Raw genomic sequence first — 24,456 nt, 5'->3', positions numbered from 1 at the left:
GAAATTGAAAGTGCCCAAAGGCCCTTCATGAGTGTGAGTCAGGGGAGAGCAGAGGGGAGGGACCATTTTCAAAAGCACAGAGACAGAAAGAAGCAAGGTTCCCTGAAGGTGTTGAGCCACCTGGGGCAGTCACCCTGCTGTAGAAACCTGGCTGATTTTTGTGCATAACTCAGGCCCTTCCCCTTGCTTTGCTCAGCTTTGCCTCTGCATTCACAGAGCCTGCCCCACAGTTGTACCCAACCCAGTCTAAGACAGGAAACTTAATCCTGACTTCCTCTCCCACCTTATGTAAATGATGATTTATGGCTTGAAGTTGCTGCCCAGTTAACTGCCCGGAGCAGCCCTGTTTGCTGCCTCGCTATATATATACAGAATTAGGAGCAATATTTTTAAAAGCTCTGATTCAAAACTTGACAGTTTTTTTTTTTTCTTTCTTTTAATCACTTTGTTCTTTTAAGAGGAAAAGTATTGGTGTTAGTTAGGGCGTTTAGTAACTGGCAAAATCCCCAAGGTGCCGCTGCGAGAGGCAGATGGAGGAGTTGCCTGGGAGAGGTAGTCTTAGAATGAAGACCTTTCATGCTATCCAGGCCTGATATTTATATTTCCCTTCATCTGCCTCCTCCTGGCTGCCTTACTTTCGGCGCCACAATCCAGTCTTTTGACATCACAACCAGCCAAAAAAGGAGGCAGAACACGCCTAGCCAAAAGAGGGCATTCCAGACCTTTAAGAAAGCCCTGCAGTTTTCCAGGCACTGTGGTTGGCAATTTTATACAGCAGACTTCTTTCCTTCTCTAAAATGCACACTCCTCTTCATTTTTCCTTCTTACTGAAGCATCCCTTTGTGAGACCCTTCAGCCTTTTTTTCCCTGTCCACATGACACAGGGCAAATACTTTCTGACTTTCTGTCTCAAGTGGCGCTTGGAACACACCCAGGGCTTTGAATAAGCCTTGAATAAAGGGCTGCTCCGTGATCTCACTTAAAATGCCTGTTTGCCCATGGCACCCTCCAGCCCAGAAACCTTCAGTGACTCCCCACTGCCTACATGGTCAAGACCAAATTCCTAGGCTGGTAGTCAGGACCTTCCACATGGGGGTCTGACCTCCGCTGCTCTCCTGCCCTAACCCTCAGCTCTGACCCAGTGACCCACTCTGTGTTTGTCCAAACAGCTGGCGTGGCAAGCTTTTCCTGGGGCCTGTAATGCCTTACACTTCTAGCCCCGTCCAAGGTCCCCTCCTTCACAGAATTTCCCCTGTCCCAGATGTGGGCCTCCTCCTGGGACTCTGGTAACATCCACTGGGCCCAGTGCTGAGGAAAACTTTGAATCCTGGTCTAAGGATTTCAGCTTCTCCTTTGGGCCATGTCTCCAATCACACCCTTTATTCAGCTCTTGAAATGTGCTTTTGCATGGACAACTGTGATAACTTTTCAACTAAACTGGAAGACCCTGTCCTGCTTTATATGCCTTTGTATTCCCAGGCTGGGTGCTCCACACAATAGCAAATGCTCAGTACGTATTTGATGATGATGAAATAAACAGCAGTGGCCGTTAAATATCGTCCACCATGCCCAAGCCAAGCACCGAAGACCATGGTTCCTGGTATTAATTCTGAACATTTGCCCAACCCTGCCTCCTCCCGCCTGTTAGCCTCTGTCTGGCTCTTCCTGGCTTTGCACCTCACTGTTCTGCTCCATTTCCAGCACCACTCCCCCTTGGGTGCCTGACAGTGTCTGCCTAGCACTGGTTCCTCCTTGTCCAGATTTGGGCCTGGTTGACCTGTCTCGGGATGCCCTATGCCTCATTACCGGTTCTGGGTGGAGAGGGTTCATTACCTGGGTCAGCCTAGCCTTCTGAGGGAACTGGACTGATAATGAAGATGTAGGACCAGCTCTCAGGCCAGGCTTGTGAGAAGGGCAAAGAGATGCTTCCCAGTCGGCCTCAGATTTGTTTTGCCCAAACAGGTATTGATCCTATAAAATTCTAAATTCTAAAACTGAGTCTTAGGGAGTGTCTGGGTAGACCTGAACATCAGGCTTGCCTATAAGCATTCTATTGCCTCCACCCAGTTCTCGTGATGTTAATCGAGACCTTGTTTTACAAGTTAGATTCTTTTTTTAAGATTGAGATATAATTTACATACCGTAAAATGTATCCTATAAGCTAGATTTGTTCTAAAAATTTGTTTTATTTAAAAATAAAACCTGGTAGATTTTTTTCCAGTTTTCTATTCTATATTTAAAAAAAAATACATATACAGAGTTCAAAATCGAAAAGATACATTTTACAATGTAAAGTAAGCCTATAAAATAATTTCAATATAGACAAGTGATACTACTGTATGTTGTTCTTGTGTGCTGTTAAGTTGATTCTAACTCATAGCGACCCTATATGACAGAGTAGAATAGCCCCATAGGGTTTCCTAGACTGTAATCTTTTTTTGTGTGTGTGTGCTTTAAATGAAAGTTTACAAACCAGGTCAGCCTCTCATACAAAAATTTGTATACACCTTGGCATGTACTCTTCGTTGCTCTCCCCTTAATGAGGCAGCACACTCCTCTCCACCCTGTATTCCCCATGTCCGTTCAGCCAGCTTCTGTCCCCCTCTGCCTTCTCATCTCCCCTCCAGGCAGGGGCTGCCCACATAGTCTCATGTGTCCACTCGCGCCAAGAAGCTCACTCCTCACCAGTGTCATCTTCTATCCAATAGTCCAGTCCAATCCCTGTCTGAAGAGTTGGCTTTGGGAATGGTCCCAGTCTTGTGCCAACAGAAGGCCTGGGGACCGTGACCTCTGGGGTCCCTCTAGTCTCAGTCAGACCACTAAATCTGGTCTTTTTATGAGAATTTGAGGTCTGCATCCCACCGCTCTCGTGCTCCATCAGGGATTCTCAGTTGTGTTCCCTGTCAGGGCAGTCACTGGTTATAGCCAGGCACCATCTAGTTCTTCTGGTCTCAGGCTGTTGTAGTCTCTGATTTATGTGGCCCTTTCTGTCTCTGGGGCTCATAATTACCTTGTGTCTTTGGTGTTCTTCATTCTCCTTTGCTCCAGGTGGTTTGAGACCAATTGATGCATCTTAGATGGCCTCTTGCTAACATTTAAGACCCCAGACGCCTAGGCTGTAATCTTTACACAGGCAGATGACTAGATCTTTTCTCCCGTGGAGCTACTGGTGGGTTTGAACCACCAACCTTTCAGTTAGAAGCCGAGCATTTAGCTATTGTGCCACCAGGGCTCCTTATTACTGTGTGTGTGTGTGTGTGTATATATATATATATAAAATAAAAATTAGAAAAATAAATATTCATTTAAGCCTTGAGAGAACAGAAGACCTTCTTAAGAAAGATACAAAGCCCAGAAGCCATAAGAAAATATTGATGTATTTGATTACATAAAACTTTGAAAATGTGAATTTCTCATTTTCTGATGTCCCTGCTCCCATTTCTTCAATTCTCCAGTGTCCCTCTCATAGGCAACTACGATTAGTCATTTCTCAGCTACTTTTCTGGAGATAGTCTCTGAGATAGAAGAAAATATGAATCTATAAACAAATGCTGGTATACTATACACAGGGTTCTACATCTGCTGTTTTCACTTAATATATCTTGCAGATTGTTCTATATCATTATTTATAGAGCTGCCTCGTTTTTTCCAATGACTAAATTATATTCCACTCTATGGAAATATGATAACTTATTTAACCAGTCTCCTATTGATGAGCTTTTGGGTGGTTTCCAGTCTTTTACTGCATACAATATTGCAGTTAATACGTTGAATTCACTTTTTTTCTGAATTTTATTTATTTTGTTGTTGAGAATATACACAGCAAAACATATACCAATTCAACTGTTTCTGCATGTACAATTCAACGACATTTATGTTCTTCTGAGCTGTGCAACCATTTTCACCCTCCTCTTCTGAGTTGCTTCTCCCTCATTAACATAAATTCACTGCTCCCCCCTGCCCCGCAAGCTTCCTGTCTAGTCTTCAATTTGATCCCATATAGATAGTTCTTAAAAGAACATAATGCTCAAGACAGACCTTTTTTACTAGTTAAGCTAAACTGTTGTTCAGTTTTAAGAAGACTTCAGGCGATATTTTTGCTTTAAAGTTTAAAGATTAGCTAAGGGCAATAGTTTCAGGGGTTCGTCAACCCTCCATGGTCCCAGAAAGTCTAAAGCCCATGAGAATTTGAAATTCTGTTCTGTATTTTCCCCCTCTAGACCAGGATTCTTCTATGGAATCCTTGATCAAAGTGTTCAGTAATAGTAACCAGGCACCATCCAGTTCTTCTGGTTTCATGGCAAAGGGCGCAGTTCAGTTCTTCATGGAGGCAATTAGCCACATGTTCCATATCCTTCTCCAGTCCTTGACTCTTCTTCTTCCTCTATTGCTCCAGGTGAATAGAGACCAATTGCTGTGTCTTGGATGGCCACTTGAAAGCTTTTAAGACCCCAGTCACTATGCAACAAACTAGAGACAGAGGAACCGTCCCGGGTCCCAAGATCCCAGTGGTCTCATAAGGGAGCCAGGACAGAGTCACAGAGGAAGGCCCAGGAACACACATGTGGGCCCCTTGCAAAGGCAGTTAACTTTGGGCTGCCTCTCCTCACTGGGCATTTATGGAACAGCTGCAGTGCCCCCAACACTGTATGTAGCACAGGGAGCAAAGCAGGTCCCACCTGGTTCTTCCCCCCAGGAGGCTTATAGTCTAGCTTCTGAGATAGGCACCCAGAAGGAAGAGCTGCCACAGGGTGGATGTGTCACCTGGAGAATGGAATTTGGTGGAGTTGCATTTTCTGGGGGTCAGGTTCTAAAGTCAGCATAGAAGGTGAAAAATAAGAATATAATCAAGATTAACCTTGAAAGTCCTTTAGGAAGGTACCGTGTAAGCTACAGACATACCGGCTCTTGATATTTAAATATTTAAATTCATCTCAGTTTGTTCCAGTTGTTCTGGAAGAAGTTGTAGTTTCTAAGGTTGGGCACCAGATGAAGTGGTTGGCTTGCATTTGGGGGCTATGTAGGATGAAAAAATGTGTGTGTTTAAATACTACAATCTCACTCAGCATTTGAGATGCTTACATTGTAGTATCCTCGAGGCTGCAGGAGGCAGGTTCAGTGCTCTGAGCCAACATTCACCCCTGAATAGAAGGGCAGGTTTACAGGGTTATCTCTTCTTGCTCTTCCCTCTTCTCTCTCCTCTTCCCCCCCACATCCTTTCTTTCTCTGCTTTCTTCTGCTAAGCTTGACTATTTAAATTTGCATAAGTAAACAGACGTGTGAAGAGGTACCATTATCAAGTGCCTCATGAGAAGACCATGGGAGCTGTAAGCTAGGAAATAACCATATGGTGTTAAGCAAGAAAGACTCTTAGAATAGGTGAACAGAGTATAATGGAGAAGAAGTCCACAGAGCCAGTTTTTTTTGTGACTTCACTCGGTATATTCACTATAAATTGTCTTTAACCTCTTCTGGGCTTTTGGAAGCAGCCACCTCTCAATTCTTTTACACATCCCTGGTTGGATTTTTTTTTTTTTAAATTGAGATGAAATTCATATAACATAAAATTAGCCCTTTTAAATTGTATCATTCAGTGACATTTAGTACATTCACATTGTTGTGCAACTACCACCTACACCAAGTTCCAAAACATTTTCATCACCCCAAAAGAAAACCCATAGCCATTAAGTAGTCAGTCCCTACTCTTCTGTTCCTCCAGCCCCTAGCAACCACCAGTCTGCTTTCTGTCTCTATGGATATACCTATTCTGGATGTTTTATACAAATGGACTCATACAATATGTGACCTTTTGGGTCTGGCTTCTTCTGGTGCACAGAGTGAGCTTTTAAACTGCAGCTGTGTCACCTAGGATTGCAGATGAAGGACCTATGCTTTGTGTGGCGCTAGGAGAGGGCAGTACCCATGTGTAGCAGAAAGTGTCTTCTGCCCTAGGGCCTTAGGCCTCCAGGTCCACTCTTCTCCTCTCTTTTTCCTTCTCTCCCCGTCCCCAGCCTCCCTATTGCAGGCCATTGCAAGAGGCCTACAAGGAGTCTACCAGCATGAATCTCTGTTCACTTCTTCCACATCCCAACAGCATATGTTGAGGACAACTTAGAAGCCAACAGCCACTTCTGACTCCCACTTGCACTTGCACTAGAGGTGGTGAAAAGGCTCAGGACTTCCTCCCCCATCTCTCCATGAGGCCATACTGACCTGTCCAGTTGGTATTTAGGATGTGACTTCTTCCTGGGTTATGGAGAAACAAAACAAAACACAAAACCAGTCATAGCGGTAGCAGTGGTAATCCTGTCCATTGTGGTTTACAAGGTGTTTTCCCTCATGTTCTTCATTCTTTCACTCATTCCTGCTACATGCATTTATTGAGCCCCCACTGTGTGCTTGGCTCTGTACTAAATACTGAGGATACAAAGATGAAGAAGATTCAGACTCCCCCTTCAATGCACTCTTAGTCTGTGAGGAAGACAGACATGCACAAAAGCTAGGAGCACTTAAGGGCTATGGTTGTTAATGTGGAAGTATTCAGTCCCTCCTATGCAGAGCAGGGACTGGCCACTTCTGCCAGGGTCAGGGGAGAGAGGAATGTCAGGAAACACCTAGAATGGCCCCACTGCCTTGTATAGTACCTGTGGTTGGTGAATGGAATGCTGTGGAATTAATGAATGAGAAGCTGACATTTGAGCTGGGTCCTGAGAAATGAGTAGGCGTCTACCAGATGGCAAAGGAAATCAGGGCATTCTAGGCACAGGGAACAACTCAGTCAACGCCTGGAGGTATGACACAACGTCTGATCTGGGAACTGCAAGTGGTAGAGTATGGATGGAGCACTGGGTGGGATGGGGGTGCTGAGGGGGGCAGGCAGAGGCCAGCTCACATGCCAGCCGTTTGTATCCAGCCGGAACGGTTGGCACTTATCTTGAAGATAGTAGGGAACAACTGAGAGCTAGATGGGGTGTGTGTGTGTGTGTGTGTGTGTGTGTGTGTGAAAGAGAGAGAGAAAGACAGGACCAGGTTTTCTTTTTGAAAGCCCATTCAGCAGCAGTTAGAGGATTGACTGGAGATGGAGTAAAATGGGCAGCAAAGAGGAGATCATTGCACTGAAGTCATTGCAGCAAGACAGAGGAAGTCTGAGCCAGAGCAGTTGCTTTGGGAGCAGGGGAAGGGAGAAGCAGATTAGGAAGCTGTCAAGGGGATCAGTTTGACAGGTCTTGGGGACCTACTAAATGTATAGAGCAAGGGAGAAGTCAAAGGGTTGCCCAGGTTTCTGCTCAAGATACAGGAGAAGGAAGAGGTTTATTTGGGGAAAATAACAAGTCTAATTTGGAAACCCTGGTGGCATAGTGGTTAAGTGCTACAGCTGCTAACCAAAAGGTCGGCAGTTTGAATCCACCAGGTGCTCCTTGGAAACTCTGTGGGGCAGTTCTACTCTGTCCTATAAGGTCATTGTGAGTAGGAATTGACTTGACAGCAGTGGGCTTTTTTTCTTTATTTCAGTTGCTGAAATTGAGTTGGAGTTGGAAGTGTCTGTGGGGCATCTGAGAGAGATATCTAGTGGGCAGTTGGACATATGGGTCTGGGGCAGGAGATTCCCAAGAGATGGCATGGAGGTGTTGTCTCTCTCCCCACATATAATCTTCATTAATTCTAACTGAGTAAAATATCGTCTAAGTACAAATGATTGCTTACTGTGCAGCTGCACCTTCAAGACAAGTTCCAGACAAACTAAGTACCTCCCACTAGCCCCTTCTGTCCATCAGACATTCTGGAGCAGATGTTTAGGAATCACCAGCATATAGAAGGTGGTTGGAGCTAGGGGAGCCGATGATATCATCCAAGACCCAAGGAGAGCATGCAGGGAGAGATGAGGGGATTACCACTGCAGGGGTGTCAGCAGTGGAGCCTGAGAAAGAACTGAGAAAGCATGTTGTCATGGAAGCCAAGGAGGAGAGAGCTTTACATTTTGTGAAAAGAGGGACCCTGGTTTTGTGTACAATGCAGGACACATGGAAAGTTCTTCATAAATATTTATGAACATGAGGTGGAATTGATCAACTGTTGATCAGTGGGGGAGCCAAGAAAGAGAAGACGGAAAACAATTATTGATTTATAAGTTAGGATTATTATCGGGGACCTTTGCCAGAGGGGCTTCTCATTTGATTTAACCTCCCTGTGAAATAGGTGGTGTGGGTATCATCTGCCTTGAGCGTCGAAGTGGCATGTCCTAGAAGCCAGATTTCCTGACTCCAAGTCCGGGGCGCCTTCCCCTGTGCTGGTGGGAGAATAGGGAAGAGCCCAAGGAAACAGTGAGGCCTTTAATTTCTGACATTAATGCCCCATACCTGGGCATGGCCAGACCAGGACCTGGGTAGGTTGTTAGATTCAGCATTTGAGGCATTTGCCCCTACAGCATTAGGTGACTGAATCTACATCCTCTCAGGTGGGGTGGGCATTTTGATTAAACTCTTTTCACAGACGAAAAGATGGAGGCTTGAGCACAGATGCTGGCCCAGGGGTCAGAGGAGCCAGTATGGAGGTGAAAGGAGATGGTGGAATAGTCAGGGTCTTAGTTATGCAAACAGCAGAAGCTAACCCTGGCTAACTTAAGCGAAATTGTCTGGTGGCTCACCGAAAGGCTGGGGAACAAGGCTCAGAAATCAAACAGGACCGGTGAGAAGTTGGGTGGCTGGAACTAAAGCCCCTGCATGGCATCACCACTGCCAGCAGACCTGGATGCTGCCACCCCCTCCAGGAATGAGTTCTGGACTGTCCCTGCTTTTTATGCCACTCACTCTGGAGGCAAAGCACGGGCTAAGGATCTGATTGGTCCGGCTTAGGCCACATGCCCATGTTGCACCACTGGGTGTCCTGACGAGCAAGGCTGTGGCTGCTACAGCCTCCTGAGCTGGAGGCAGACCTCTGCCTCCCACTTGGACTCAGTGCCAGGTGTACCTGGGAAGTAGGGCACGTGCCAGGTGGGTAAGTGTCCACCATGGAAGCCTGGAGCCCATTCTAGCCCCCAGAATAAGATGGTTGGGCAGTGCTGGATATGAAAGGAGGGAGACGGGGGAATCCTCCTTAGGCCACTGGAAAAAAATCCACATCTTGATCTTAATCTTTTTGGACATCTTTCCAAATCCTTCAGCCTCCTGTTTGGCTTCAGGATTCTTATACGCACTGGAAATTTGAACATTTCATTTCGTTAGCAATTGGATTTCCCTTCTGGAATCTGAATGATTCCAGTGGAAAAAGGAGGTCATCCTAGCATCTGGATTCTCCCTGTGTATTTGATGCCACTTGGAAAAAACTTCAGCACTGCCTTGTGAGGCCAGAGGCCAAGGCTTGGCTCTCCCTGGCTAACATACTGTTAGAGCTTGAATTCTTTTTCTCCTCTGGAGCTGGGTGAGACCCAGGGCCGTGGGGCCTGTGGGAGGTGGCACTTTGCTTTTCAAACTGGAGGTTGATGTTCTGGCTTCTGGACTGGTTTGTGGGACACTTGAGGTCCTTGGTGCCAAGCTGCTCAGAGCACAGTAGTGGGCATCTCTCCAAGCCTGAAGGAGTCAATTCTGGTGCCTGGGGCTTGGAGTGACCTTACTGAGATGCTCTCCCAATGTCCTGCTTGAGAGAGAGCTAAGAAAGCTAGGCCTTCGTCTGCCTGGGGTTGTCAGCATCTCCAGTACATCGCTGCCCACTTTCCTCATCCATATAATGACAGAGTGTTGGGTTAGGTGAGTGTCAGCTCCCTTCTTGCCCTCAAATTCTCTGGTGTTTGAAATAACGGCACCTTGACTTAATCTTGGTTATTCAGTTCCAGCAACCTTAGACAAAGGAATTAATTTCCTCATAAAAGAAAATGAAAAATACAGTTTTGAACTTACTGGAATCTTTGCTGTGTTGACTACCAATATTCCCAGTCCTTTCCCCAGTGCCTCAAAGTGTGAAGCTGCTGCCTTCACAAAGCTGGTTGTGCCATGGGGTGGATTCTTGCAGTCCTGGACTGGAGGCGATTCTGAGCCTGAGGCTTGGTGACAAAGGTGGGGCCAGGATGGCTCTAGGGAGGGAGGGAGCAGGGCATTCTTGGCCAGTACTGGCTCCGGCATAACCTGCACTGAACTTGCCTGTCTTTATCTGGATGAAATGGAATTGCGTTAAAAGCAGCATTGAAGGGGAAAAGAAGTCTCAAAGGACCTTAGTGATTTTACTAAAGCCCAGCTTTAATCACATTGCCCCTCCTAAAAACCTTTGAGAGCTGCCCAAGTCCTGCGGGAGAAACTCCACACTCCATGGAATGGAACACAAGGTCCTTGTCTGAGCCCAGCCCACCTTTCTGTCCTCTTCTCCACCCTCCTTTCCCTTCAAACCAAAAAGCCCATTGCTGTTGAGTCAATTCTGACTCACGGTGATCCCATGTATTACAGAGTAGAACTGCTCCATAGGGTTTTCTTGGCCATAATCTTTATGGAAGCAGATTGCCAGGCCTTTCTCTCACAGCTAGGTGGATTCAAACTGCCAAATTTTAGATTAGCAGCTGAGCACACCACCCAGAGAGCTCCCCCTTCCCTAGCACAGCCTTGCTGTTCCAGCAGCTCCTCATTGCTCTTTGACGCACTTTTTCACTCTCTGCGCCTTCACTTATTGTTGTTCCCTCTGCCCATGTTGCCCTCCCTTCCTTTTTACTCCTGGCAGATGCCCACAGGACCTAGCCAGAAGCCGCTTGCCTCCAGGCTGCCTTCCTGAGCTGCCACCTTGGCATTCTGCTATCAAACTTCCCCCACTGTCGGACATTGAGCTAGTTGCGGGTGCACCTGTCTCCTCACTGGCCTAGAAAAGTGCCCGGCACACAGGAGGCATCCCATAATGGAGACTGGAAGGGCACCCTGAGAGGAAGTGAGGGAACAGGACCTGGCCTGGGTAAGGTGCATGTGGCTGGTGAGCCGGGTGTCTGTATAATGGCCCCAAACCTCTCTTAGCTCCTGCTGATGGAATTGCTGTCTTCATAGCTCTGCTGAGTTGTCAGGAGGCCTTGGTGAGGGTGGGTGGGGGTTTGGGGACACAGAGCCCAGCACTTGGGCCTCCCTCACCCTGAGGAGGATTCTGAGGGGACACTGAGCACCTCCACAGAGAGGTGAGGCAGGCGCCCGTGATGAAGTTTAAAGGTGCCTAAGACTCCCCTTCCCACTTGCTCAAACCCTTGAAGAATGACAAACAGTGGGCTGGCCTTGGAGGAAAAGGAGGACCACTTAGTTTTCACACTCAGCACTGTCTGCTAGTTTTGCCCAGAGAAGGAAATGCAGCCCATGAGAGGGGAGGTTGGGTTCAACTTAAAATGAGAGCCCTGCTCAAGTCAGGTCACGAGTCAGAGAGGACAGGCTGTGGCTCTTCCTGTTGGAGGGGGAGGAGGAACAGATCCACCTGACAGTAATTGCCACGTGTGGCAGGGGGCCTGGGGTCTCAGTGTGTGTATAAAATGAGGGGGTTAGACTACGTGTTGTCCTTACCTGTTGGAAAATTCCACAAGCCTGTGAATGGAGCCTGGCAAGTGCTATCTGCAACACCTGAACCCCTTATGCTGATGGTGCGTCACACTGGAACCTGTGGTTATCTCTCAAAGGCGCTCCTGCTACTGAATAGTAGTCCAGGGTCTGTCTGTCACTTAGAGAGCATTTCCTTTCTTTCTTTTTTTGTTTTAATTGAGATATAATTCACATATGTACACGTCAACATTTAAAGTGTATAATTCAGTGGCTTTTAATATATTCCGAAGGTTGTACAACCACCTCCATTATGTAATCCCAGAACATTGCGAGCATTTGATGCTCAGGCCCTTCTTGGAAGGGACGGTGTAGAGGCTCTGCCTTTGTTTCTGCCTCTACTGGGGCCTTCCTACCCACCCCAGCCCTCTACCATAGAGTCGACCTACCCATGTCCTCCACTCCGCCTCCTTCCTCACCCATCCATAATAAATCCACTGTGTTACCGCCCACGTTCATTCAATCATAGGACGTATACTTCAGATTCCCAACACGCTGAGGAGTAGGGAAAAAGTGGATTTTAAGAGTAGGCCTCGACTGGCAGAACTGGGAGATGTTTATCAGGAAAACTACTTAGGAAAATGTATAAAATGCAGGTAACTCACACATGACAGTATTTTTTTTTGATGTAGAACTTGAAGCCGTAAAAATGTTAAATGTCCTTGCCTATTAATATTATGCTTGAGAATTTATTCTAAAGAAATAATTCTGAAGAGGAAAAGAGCTATATGCACAAAGATATTTATAGCAACATTGTTTAAAATAGCAAAAAACTATGTTTTTTATGTTGTTTTTAGATGCCTTCCGGTCGATTTTAATAGCGACCCCACATGACAGAGTAGACCTGCCCCGTAGGGTTTTCTTGGCTGTAATCTTTACAGAGGTGAATTGCCAGGTCTTTCTCCCATGAAGCCACTGGGTGGGTTCAAACCGCCAACCTTTTGGTTAGCAGCTGAGCATTTAACCATTGTACCACCAAGGCTCAAAAACTATAAACAGCCTAAATGTTCAACACCGTTACTTAATTCATGATACCTAGACTCAGTGGAGTATTATGCCACTGTTAAATTAATATGAAGGTGATGTTAATTCATGGGGAAAAGTTGATGAATTTTAGTGGAAGAACCCCCACAAATATCCACTTAATGGCTACATCAAAACTGATGATAAGGATATATGTACCAGTGCAGTGGTTAACACCTTGACTGCTAACCGAAAGGTCGGCATTTCAAATCCACCAGCTACTCCTTGGAAACCCTATGGGGCAGTTCTAGTCTGCCCTTCAGGGTCACCATCAGTAGGAATCGACTCTACAGCAACAGGTTTTTTTTTTTTTAGCAGCATAAATTGGTATAGTACAAATACTGAATTTAGGTAAAGACGGGATGAATGCAGTATTTGTGTGTGTGAAATTGCTTTAGTAGTTTTTTTTTATGGTATGTACCAAAAAACCAAACCTATTGCCATCAAAGTTGATTCCGACTCTTAGCAACCGTAAAGGACAGAGTAGACCTGCCCCATAGGGTTTCCAAGGCTGTAAATCTTTACGTGGGTTTTTTAAAAATCTTTACGAAAGCCGACTGCTGCATCTTTCCCCCATGGAACGGCTGGTGGGTGTGAACTGCTGACCTTTTGGTTAGCAGCCAAGCGCTTTAACCATTGTGCCACCAGAAAAAGGGGGGGGGCAAGGCCTTAACATATCAAAGACTTTGGATCTGGGTGGCAAGGAGGCCAGGGGGAGGGACTCCAAGCCTCCCGTCTGTTACCCCTGGGAAGAAGGAACCGCTCTGTCTTATCAGTGGTCAGCACTGCAGGGGCTGGAGAATTCAGATTGGCTGACTGGGTCTTTTAGCGGGAGGCCTGACTTCACAAGCTTGCTGGCTGTATAACTGCTGGGTTCCCAGCATGGACTCTGCCTCCGGTGCTGGGTGCTGGTGCTGGCAGACCCCCAGCTGGCCTCTGAGCCCCAGACAATTGTGCACACCTGGGTTTCCAGGGAACCAGCCCCGTGAGCACGTGTGGCCCTTGAGGCTCAGCACCAGCAGCCCACGCACTTCGCTGTTGCCTTACACTGCAGGCCCTGGCCACAGGGGGAGTGGGCAGATTTTTTCTCCTGCAGGCTGTGGCCACAGGAAGTGTGTGCTTTACAACTAACCTGCAGCCCTGGCTAGCCCAGGTTGAGTCCTAGTCAATTAGTGTCTTGGGTGTTTACAGTGTTTTACGTATTTATTATAGTATTGAAACTTAGAGTTGCCCTTTCCTGTTGATCCCAGAGGCCCCCACATCAATCCAATCCACCTCCAGCTTAGCAGACAGGGCCCTTGTTCTTGGCCCTTGGAAGATCAGCTCAAGGGGAGCTTGGGTGATGTGGTGGATTTGATGTCCAGGGAGCTGCTGTCTTCTCTTGGGAGGGACTACATGTGGACTCTCCTTTTGTTTCTGCCTCCTCGGGGGCCTACTCATCCCTCCTTACGCATTCCAGTCCCCATCCTTCCAGCACCTCTGCTGGGACTTGGGACTACAGGATCCTGTGGCCCTGTGGCTGCTCAGCTGACCCTTTTCTGGCCACGTTCTCATGCGCCTGTGATATCTCAGAACCTCTGGAGGTCTAGCGAATGGCCTTCTCAGCCACCACTCTCCCTGTGTTTAGCGATTTCTTCTCAGTGGAGAACTTCTTGATATGTGGAGTGTCTGTTTGGAGGGTTCATGATCATCCTTTCCCTGTGACTAGCTTGCTCGGGGCAGGACATGGGCACTTCTCGGTGTTGTTTGGAGGCCTGGGGTGGGTGGGAGCTGAAGAGTCCTGGGCGTACCTTGAGTGGGCAGGTTGGAGCCTGCTGAAATAGAAGCCACTGCAGCAGAACGTTTGGGTAGATGTTCAAGCCCTGCTGGGGCCCCGGTTACCTCAAGCATATAGCCCTTAAGGCCAAATTCCAGAACTGTATAAGATTTGGAGTTTTCTGCTCTAAGATCAGACTGAAATAGGTCCTGTGGCTGGAGGTTTGCCAGGGTGAGACAGAAATCCACTATGTCGGGATGTGGACTCAGGGCTAGCCTGGATACTCATGAGGGCTACTCTGGTCAATTTTATGTCTTCTAGGGGAGCCCTGGTGGCACAGTGGTTAAGAGCTATGACTGCTAACCAAAAGGTCAGCAGTTCGAATCCAGTAGCTGCTCCTTAGAAACCCTATAGGGCAGTTCTACTCTGTCATATAGGGTCGTTATGGGTCGGAATGGAGTTGACAGCAAGGGTACGGGTAAGACATGCATGCTGGGGTGTGTGTGTGTGAGTTTGCATGTGTTTGGAGGTAGGCATAGGAAATATCCACTGGCTTCCCTAGAATATCATGTCATTCCTAGGTGCCCTGGTTCCACCCCACCCGACCTCCGCAGGGACATTAGGCCTACTCCAACGTGATCATTGTTGGCATTATGAATATTAACTGCCAGAAAATCTAAGTAACAAGCTAATCTTCCTGAGCCCAGGGCCCAGCAATAACTGCTTGTCTCAGTTCCCTAATTTAGAGACCACGTGTGTACTCCAGGGTTGTCAGCAGCTCAGTTTCTTGAAGCTTGAAACAAATTTCCATAGAAACAATGCTCTAAGTGGTGGTTGGGTTCCTAGGTTAGCCCGCAGAGAGCCCTGGTGTTGCCTCAGAAGTTGCTGAAATATAGTATTAGTAAAATTGAGAGAGCAAATGCAGCAGTAAGAGTTAACACTCAGGGATATTGGAGGTTGAATGGTGTGGGCTTATTTGTATAACTTTGTTTCTTTGGGGAGAGGTGTCTTTCAAAGCCCTTCTGATAAGGGAAGCTGTAGTCCCTCAACTGTGGGGCCCTCCTCTTGCCCACAGTCATAACCCCTCCTCTCCCAGTTTACACTTCTTCTTCCTTCCTCATCAAGCCAGGGGTTTGAGACTGACTACCTGTCCCAGGGGCACTGGGCCAGGGTATTTTTATAATGGGGAAATCCTGTTCAATGGCCGCTATCTCCTTTATCATCATCATCATTATTTAAACCATATTGATCAACTTACACTTTATCTGTTTAAACTGTTCCAAATTCTCTTCCGATTTCTGTTAATATACCTGTGGACGTTTTAACAGAGTTGTAAAGCCACCTCTACTGTATTTCTTTGTGCTGATTTTGTCACTTAACATGATTTCGTCAAATACTTTCTCTTTCATATTTCATTGTTACTGTACCATACCATAATCTGCATAGATTTGAACTTTTTTGCTATATAGAAGCTATGAGCATCTTTTGTAAAACCTTCTTTGTGGTGATATTTTTGATTATTTCTACGGAATATAGTCTCCCAACCATAATTACCTGGTTAAAAGTCTTAAACTCTTATAACACAGTACCAAATCACATTCTAGAAAGATTTAAATGGTTTATAGTGGCACAGCACTGTATGCGTAGCTGTTTCCCTATAGCCCTGACAACAGCAGCTTTCTTGTTTTATTTATTTACTTATTTTCTCTTTGACTCAGGCCCTTAATAGTGTCCTAATTTGCATATCTTAAATTGCTGCTGAGACTATACATTTTTCCTCGTGATGATTTACTGTTTGCTTCCTCATGTGTCAAACTGTGCTCATCTACTTTACCTGTGGAGCCTTCCCGCTGACATTTATCTCCTCAAACCACTTTTCTGTTGGGAAACACGAAGTCCTCTCTTCCTCACTCCCTCCCTCCCCTACCACACCCCTCCACCTTATCTAACTCAGCGCCACACCTGTCTGCATCACCACCTCAGCAACTCTGGCCCTCAGCCCTCCCACTGGCTGGAACTGATGCCCTGGGGTGGGCATGAGGGGTGTGAGGGACAGACACGGGGGAGGCCCTGTGATGGGGGCTGAAGTGGGGAGGTGGATGTGAGGCAGGGGGCTTTATCTGAGTGGTAGTAGATTCATAAAGTGACTTTCGTGGAGGAAGAACGGCTGGGGAGAGATTCTGGGAGGAGTCACAGGCCATTAGAACTGAAGAGGGCACTGGAGTTCCTCTGGCCCAGGGGTCATGCACTCAGAGACCCAAAGGGAATGGGAGTGGGGTGGGTAGGGGTCGGGTGGGTGACGGGGTTGGGGAGTGGGAGGCATAGAGTTACCGAGGCTGGCAGATGTAGGAAAACTGCACAAGTATGATGATAAATGAATGACCCTCGGCCTAGGAAGGGGTGGGTTGTGTGGAAAATGGATTGTGTGAGTTTCCTCACAATGTTACTCCCCTCACAGTGCTACTCCCCTCACGGTGCTACCGCCTTGTGGTACTGCTCCCCTCAAGGTGCTATTCCCCTCGAGGTGTTCTGCCCCTCATGATGCTCTCCCCTCATGGTGCTACTCCCCTTGCAGTGCTACTCCTCAGCTCCATCTCCAAGGGAGTTCAGTGTGGCCAGTGTTCTACTTTTTTTTAAGACAAACCAGAAATCCTGATTTTTGGTTTAAATTTCCTGATTTAAAAATGTTGGCAATACATTCAGTTAAATTAAAACACAATATATGGGCTAAATAAAATACCTCTGTGGGTGAGAATGGCTTGTAAGCCTCCAGTGCATGACCCTTCATTTTATTCAGCTTTTATTGAGAAAACCAGGCCCAGAGAGGCATCCTCCTGCTGCAGAAAGAGGGAATCAGACAGTCCTGGGGTCAAATTCCATCTGTACGACCTGTGGAACCTCAGCTTCCTTATCTATAGAATGGGGATAATGGCTTCCTCTCGGGGTGCTGGGTGGATCCAGCGGGCTCGCGTCACGTAAAGCATTTGTTGGGTAGATCCTATGTAGGGTCATTCGGAAAATCAGAGGAGGAAGAAGGCTAGAAGGCTGCTCTTGTGACTCCCAGTCCAGTGCTTGTTCCACTTCACCTCGGTGTGTTTTCATGGAAGTTTCCAGAGGTGTCTGGATACAGGGGCTCCTTCTGGTCCCTGGGAAACTGCTGGCCACTTTATGAGAGTGCGATTGCCCAACAGCTACTGAGCTCAGAGAATGGGGCCTCACAGCTCTGTGGACTTTGCGCTGCTGGCTCCAGAATCCAGGAGACTGAACTTCAGTAACCACAACAGCATGGCACACCATTGAATACTAAGAAGGCATCGATTATAAAGATGCACCATTATTTTATACACAACTAAGGAATGCTGCTGATTAAGCCATGAGATGCTATTGATTGTAAGACGCTTCCTGATTTCAGAGATGCTAAAATGGGGGGAAATGTGCATCTTAGAATTGATGAAATTGGGTAGTCATAATAATAATCTCTTAAATTTGTATTACATCTTACTGCTTACCTTAAAAGTTCAATACACAGTCTTATTTTTCTTCGTACATTTGTGAACAAGCATTTATAGAGTGCCCAGTCTGTGTAGGTGCTATGTGGGCACCCTGGATGCCAAGGTGACTAAGACCTATAATGTGTCCTTCAGGAGCTCTGATCGTAGGACGGTGATGGCACAGTAAGTGGATGTAGAACAGTGTGTAGGTGACACAGTCAAACATACAGAGGATGCCACCACAGGAGAGAATGGCCATCCATTCCTGAGAATGGCCTCAGGAGAAAACCTGAGACAGGGTTTCTGGTCCATGGGATTTATTGAGGAAGTACTTTTAGGAGAAAGGGCGTGAGGGAAGCAGGATAGGGCAGAGGAAGAAGCTAAGCAAGGAAGGAGGTGTTGCAGCTAGAGCTAGCTTTGGCCAGTCTCACAGGGAGCCGTTGGTCCCACCTTGAGGCCAGAGGGCTGGCCTTTTGGGCTTCCCTTCCCCCAATCAGTCATTGGCTACACTGCTCTTTCCCTGCAGAGGCTTCTTCTTAGCCCAGGGAAATTCCCTGAAGAAGGGGGCAGCTGAGCAGCCCATACTCACAGCAGCTGGAGGCTGGTGTGCTGGCCTGATGAAAGGGCTCTGGGAGGGACCCGACAGCATACACTCCATTGGCCTTCTTCGTGGAAGGGTCGAAGAAAGCTTCCTGGAAATGCTGACATTAAGCTCAAGTCTTATGGGACATCTGGCTGTGGGTTTTCCTGTGGATGAAGGGGAGGGGAGGAGGAGCATGTGTGAAGACACGGAGGGTGAGAAGGCAGGTGTCTTGGGGAACTTCAGGTTGTTTGGCTGTGTGGAGCTTAAGGTTCATGAGCTGGGTGGTGGGGCTGGGGCTGGGAAGTTCTGTAAGTGCTGGCTAGCAGTCTCAGCTTTATGCAGTAGGCGATGGGAGCTACTGAAGGATTTTTGAAAGAGGTGTGATCACTGATGGCAGTGTGGATGGCAGGTATGCAAGACTAGAAGCAAGGACATCGGCTAGGAAGTGAGAAAAAAAAAAAAAAGCCAACACTCATAAAAGACTTAATGTGTGCCAGGCACTGTTTTAAGCACTTATTTATTATGCCCATTTTGCAAATGAGAAAACTGAAGCATAGAGTATTTAGGTAACTTGTCCGAGATCACCAAGCTAGCGTGAGCCAAGATTTGGACAAGGGCTTGGCCTGTGCTTGTAACCTGTACACTCCCATGAATGTGAATTTTGGATTCTAGGGCATGATGTATCAGTTTTAGTTTTCATTAAGAAATAGTGCTTTAAAACATGCTCCATTGTACACTGGGTGGTACAGATTGTTAACACACTCTGCTCTTAACCAAAAGGTTGGAGGTTCAAGTCCACCTAGAGGTACCTCGGAAGAAAGGTCTGGTGATCTACTTCCGAAAAGTCAGCCATAGAAAACCCTGTGGAGCACAGCTCTACTGACACACATGTGGTTGCCATGAGTCAGAATCAACTCGATGGCAACTGGTTTTTTTTTTTTTTTTTTTTTTTCCACTGTACACACTGGATCTTTTCCTGACTGGCTGCTGCCAGGTAGGGAAGCAGAGCTGCAGAGAACAGCCAGTGAGAGCAGAGTCTGTCTGGGCTGGTTCTGCGGGGGGCATGGAACTGAGCTGAAAAGAGGCCTTTGGGAAGTTGGCAGTTTTGTCTCTGTGAAGAAAGGGCGTTTCTGTCCTGTGGCCCTGCTGGCCTGCCCGCCTTGGCAAACACACCTGTTTCTTTCTCCACCCTATGCCCAACCAGACATCTCTCTGAGAGTGACAGCAGCAACTGGGGACCTCTGCGGAAGCTCCCTCTCTAGCCTGACAAAGGCACCCAGAACCTGGCCCAGGCCTGCTGGGGCGAGGTGGTGGGGAGGAGGGCAGGTGGGAGGGATGCCGGCAGCTGTGGGCTGGTGTGGCAGGCATGGCCCTGCCCCAGAACAAATGAGGTAAATGTGAACTGAGGAGGAGGGTCCCCTGGGGTTTCAAGGGTGAAAGACAAGACAATGCAGGGACTTCCAGCACTTTTCCGTTAAGGTGGCTTAACTAAATGGCTTTCTACTACAACCTTCTCTGTTCTTTGTCGTAACCCTAGGTAATGAGCTCCCGCCTCCCCCAGAAAAGGACATGACATAAGGGGGTGAGGGTGCTGAGAGGAGGCACAGCCATTAGCAGTGTCCCTAACTAACCAGGCAGGGTGGGCAGCACTGCAGCAAAGAACAGGGTTTGGGGAGAAACCTTGGAGGGAAACCCCAGATAGGACATTAAGTCAGTGTTAGAGTCTCTCTGGGCTGAGCCCAACAGAGGGTCACCCTGAGGTTGATGGGGTGGACCTGGTGTCTTTTTATGTGTCGGGGGAGGGGAATATTGCTTGGAACTAGGTTCTTGAAAGACAGAAGCTAGTTTTGGGAGGAGCTGTACCAGTTGCTGTCGAGTTAGTTCTGACTCATAGCGGCCTCGTGCGTGTCAGAGTACAACTATGCTCCACAGGGTTTTAATGGCTGATTTTTCAGAAGTAAATCATCAGGCCTTTTCTTCTGAGTTGCCTATGGGTGGACTTGAACCACCAACCTTTCAGTTAGCAGCCGAAAGTGTTAACCATTTCCATCATCCAGAGACTCCAGTTATAGGGTAGAATAGTAAAAAATAAAAACAGTCTTAACCCCTTACATGTACACGGTAAGGAGCTGTGGTTAAAGTGCTCGGCTGCAAACTGAAAGGTTGGCAGTTTAAACCCACCAGCTGCTCTGTGGAAGAGAGATGTGACAGTCTACTTCCATAAAGATTACAGCCTTGGAAACCCTTTGGGGCAGTTCTACTTTGTTCCATAAGGTTGCTATGAGTCTGAATTAACTTGATGGCAATGGGTAACAGGTAGATAGCACGATACGGTTATAAACCAGTTTTTTGTCCTTTTGATACTCACAATCCTATAGGAGACACTTGTCCCTTCTTTCATTGGTCATGTAACAAATACTTTATAGAGCATTTATTATGGGCCAACAAAAATGAGGCTCAGAGAAGGTAAGAGACAACTTTGCTAAGATCACATAGCAAGTAGCTTTAGTTAGATGGGACACAAACTCAGTCCTGGTTCCCCACTCTTTCTACAACCTTCTCTTTCCTCTGTTGTAACCATAGGTAAATAGGTTCTAGAAGGTAGTACCTTTATTCTTCAAGGGAAATGACAGAAGGGACACAAGGAACTTCAGAGACATAAAGAACCCAGCACTGTGGACTTGTGATTTCCTCAACTGTGTTTGTATCTCCAACTCCCCACCCTCTGATAAAGGTGGCATGTTCACTTAAATACATCAAAGTATGCTGGTCCTGATGGAAAGGTACCAATAAAAAAAAAAAAAAGAAGGGAAAGTGGAAAATGACAGGAATGCAAGCCGCTTTTAAATACTATAGTAAGTGGTGGCAGCAGAAAGTGAATGGGAGCAGGCGGGTGGGTGGTGAGAACCTGGCTTCCTTGGAAGTTTATTATTTAATAACAGCTTTTTTTTTTATTATTGAGATACGATTTACATGTCATAGAATTCACCCTTGGAAGCTTTTTAACGGTCTGGGGTTGTCCAGAAGTAGACGTTGGCGATGACCAGTCAGGGCAATGACCAGACTCTGAGCTGACGTAGTCCCAGGAAGCCTGCCCTCTAACGTCATGTTCTACCCTCACTGGGACCCGGTGTTTGGAGGCCTGTCTAGGATGCTTTGCTTCCTGGAGTGTTTCTTATCAGATACACTCCCTGGGAACTACTGCTGTGTACTCCTCTCTTTCCTGCAGTTTGTAGAGAAGGTCTAATGGTGGAAAAAAGGGTAAGGTCCCTGGAACACTCCCCCCACCCTTTTTGGCTGCCCTAGAGGCCTTATAGAAGGGGCTGGAGCTTCTAAGACCAAAACTTTCACTTCACATGTCAGTGATTCTGCACCGTCATATCTGCAGCAAAGCTGACCTCCGGGCTTCCCGGAAGAGCCGCAGCTTTATAGATTGTCACCTGCCCGCCTGTGCAAGGCAGACTTCTCCCCTGCCACCGGGGAGACTCTGGAGCCTTCCCCTGCACACGCATGTGCCGCCTTTCCTCCTTTTCTTTCTTTCTGAAGTTGCCCAAATTTGGAAGTTCAGCTGGGATGAGGGGACATGCTGCCCCAGGGTGACCAGGGCTCTTCCAGGCCCACTGGCTTCTTGGTTTCTTGTGCATCCCGCCACCAACCTCTACTCCCTGTGCTGCTTCCTGGGCCAGCCCCCACAGCCTGGTGTGGGACAGGGAGGAAGTCCTGGCGGGACAGGGCTGAGGAGTGCCCTTTGGAGTAGCTCCCACTTGTTCCTTGGATGCTGGGCCTGGCTCCCCCAGTGGCAGACTCTTCTAGGAATGTGCTCCCTAGCCGGGTTTTCTGGTTGGTTGGGAATGTCCCTGGGCTGGTCTGCACTGGCTTTTGTGGACTGTTAGAGCTGAGTGGCCTGCTCTGGGCAGGTCCTCAGCCAGCTGCAGGGACTGGGCCCTGGGCAGAGAGAGGGGGAGAGGTCAGGATGGCCGCAGGTCACAGAGGGACCCACAGCAGTGGGCAATGGAGATCCAATGGCTTTGCCTTTGCTTCCCTTGCTTCAGTGAGTTGTCTAGGGGAGGGACGAAAGCAGGCAAATGGGAAAAGCAAGGGTTCACACAGTGTCTCTGCCAGGAGTCTGGAGAGTTTAGATCCCACTTGGGGGCCTGCATGCCCAAGCACCCCAGCCCATCAATCACTCACTGCCTTTCTCTGGGGAGGTTGGAAGGGGAGCAGAGAGGTGAGACTTGCTTGCCCTGTGACCTTGCATAAGTCACTTAACATCTCTGAACCTCAGTGTTCTCATCCATAAAATGAGAGGAATAAAAATCTCTCTCACACAGAGTTAAGGCTGTGTGTAGGAAGGGGCTGGAGAATTGTATGTTGTTGTTGTGTGCCGTTGAGTGGACTCTGACTCATATCGGCCCTATATGACAGAGTAGAACTGCCTCATAGGGTTTCCTAGGCTGAAATCTTTACAGGAGCAGATCACCAGGTCTTTTCTCCCACACTGACGGGTTCAAACCACCATCCTTTCGGTTAACAGCCCAGTGGTTAACCATTGCACCACCAGGGCTCCCTATTGTGTGCAACCTGTTGCCTTTGAGTTGATTCTGACTCATGGCGACCCCATGTAGGGGATGCTAAATCCAGGAGACTTGGCCTTTCTTTGCAAATGTGGTTTCCCTGACTCCTCCATTCAACCTTTACAGTCACAGAGCTCATGTATCTTAAACTGAAGAGATTCAAGATGTCATCTGGTCCAGTTCCCTGGCATGTATTTTGTAGATAAGACTATTTTGCCATTACTTTGACATTTTGTCATACCATGGTGCAAAAAAACCCTTTTCGTCAGGGGTAAGGTGAGACCTCCAGGTGCACACAGGTGCTCTGGCCAGCAAAGGGGTGGAAGAAGATGGGAAAGCCATGCCATCTTAGGAGCAAGTACAGGTTCTATGACGTTTCCAGCAGAAGATCCTGTATTGCCGTCTCTCCTGGTGATGAAGGCATTGACCCTGCAGGCTCCGACTGCTGTCAGAATCACATTCTTTTGCAGCCTCCCCTTCTCCCTGTGAACGTGGAATGCACCCGATCCTCAGGACTGACAACAGGGGAAAGTGGCTGCCAGGACACAGTATATTTGTCAGTGGTTGTTCCTTCAAAGGAAAATCTCTTTCTGGCCCATCTCCTTGGGGAGGAAAAAACAATGGAAGGAACTATGGAAGAACAGGACTCCGATGGACTTTTTCCTGGGTCCCTTAGCCTCACTGAATGTGGGGCCCAATAAGCACCTTTGAGCTGCAGAAATGCTTCCCACCAACCAATCAAGGAGGCATCAGTGGACAACAGACTCAATCGGGGATATTAAGGAAACAAACAAACAAAAAAACCCCATTGCTGTTGAGTCAGTTCTGACTCATGGCAACCCCGTGTATTACAGAGTAGAACTGCTCTATGGTGTTTTCTTGGCTGTACACTTTGTGGAAGCATATTGCCAGGTCTTCCTTCCGTGGTGCTGCTGGGTGGGTTCAAACCACCAACTTTTAGGTTAGTCAACCAGCACAAACTATTTGCTCTACCCAGGGACCCCTGATATTAGGGAAGGTAGGGGGAAATGTAGGTCCAGAGTGAAAAGCTACTCCAACTCTGGCTGAGTTAGCTAAACTTAAACCCAGGAGCTTTTCATCACCTAAGTAATTGAGATAGGGGTCCTTTACAGGGGCTGGGGCCAGTTTCTCAATAACTTTTACAGGCACTAGGGTGCTAGTGAGCCAGAAAGTGAAACTTGGGGAGGCTGTTAATAAAGTCCCTTGGAAAGCATTGCGCATGATTTACCGTACCCAAAACCAGAGAGTTTTCTTTGTTGAAGAAAGGGACTTGTGCCCTCCCCAACATCACACACACACTTTCCTGGCAGGCCCGATGGGTTTCCAAACATTTCGTCACCGTTTCCTCCTGACCTTGGTGTGAAGAGAACGAGCCGCGTGGCCTGTCGGTTCCAGCAGAGCCACTGGGGGCGCCGGCCTGGGCTGGAGGAGAGTGGTGGCCGACGCGGGAGTGGAGGTGAGG

The 24,456-nt window shown here is 47.6% G+C and overlaps 1 protein-coding gene across 4 annotated transcripts in view; it reads left to right on the top strand.

Annotated features, from left to right (window-relative positions):
• Positions 1 to 24,456, top strand: part of MIDEAS (mitotic deacetylase associated SANT domain protein) — a 72,234-nt gene that overhangs the window by 3,138 nt on the left and 44,640 nt on the right. The window contains exon 2 of one of the 4 annotated variants that reach the window (XM_049897686.1): positions 24,305 to 24,450. The exons of 2 other annotated variants lie outside the window; for them this stretch is intronic. The gene's annotated coding sequence lies outside the window, so the exon portion shown is untranslated. Of the gene's footprint in view, positions 1 to 16,671; positions 24,451 to 24,456 lie in introns of those variants that run through there. One more of the 4 variants, XM_049897685.1, reaches the window with a different exon arrangement.

This window comes from Elephas maximus, chromosome 10 (genome assembly GCF_024166365.1).
Source record: "Elephas maximus indicus isolate mEleMax1 chromosome 10, mEleMax1 primary haplotype, whole genome shotgun sequence".
Classification (NCBI taxonomy): Eukaryota; Metazoa; Chordata; class Mammalia; order Proboscidea; family Elephantidae; genus Elephas; species Elephas maximus.
This window is presented reverse-complemented; position numbering and strand designations above follow the sequence as displayed.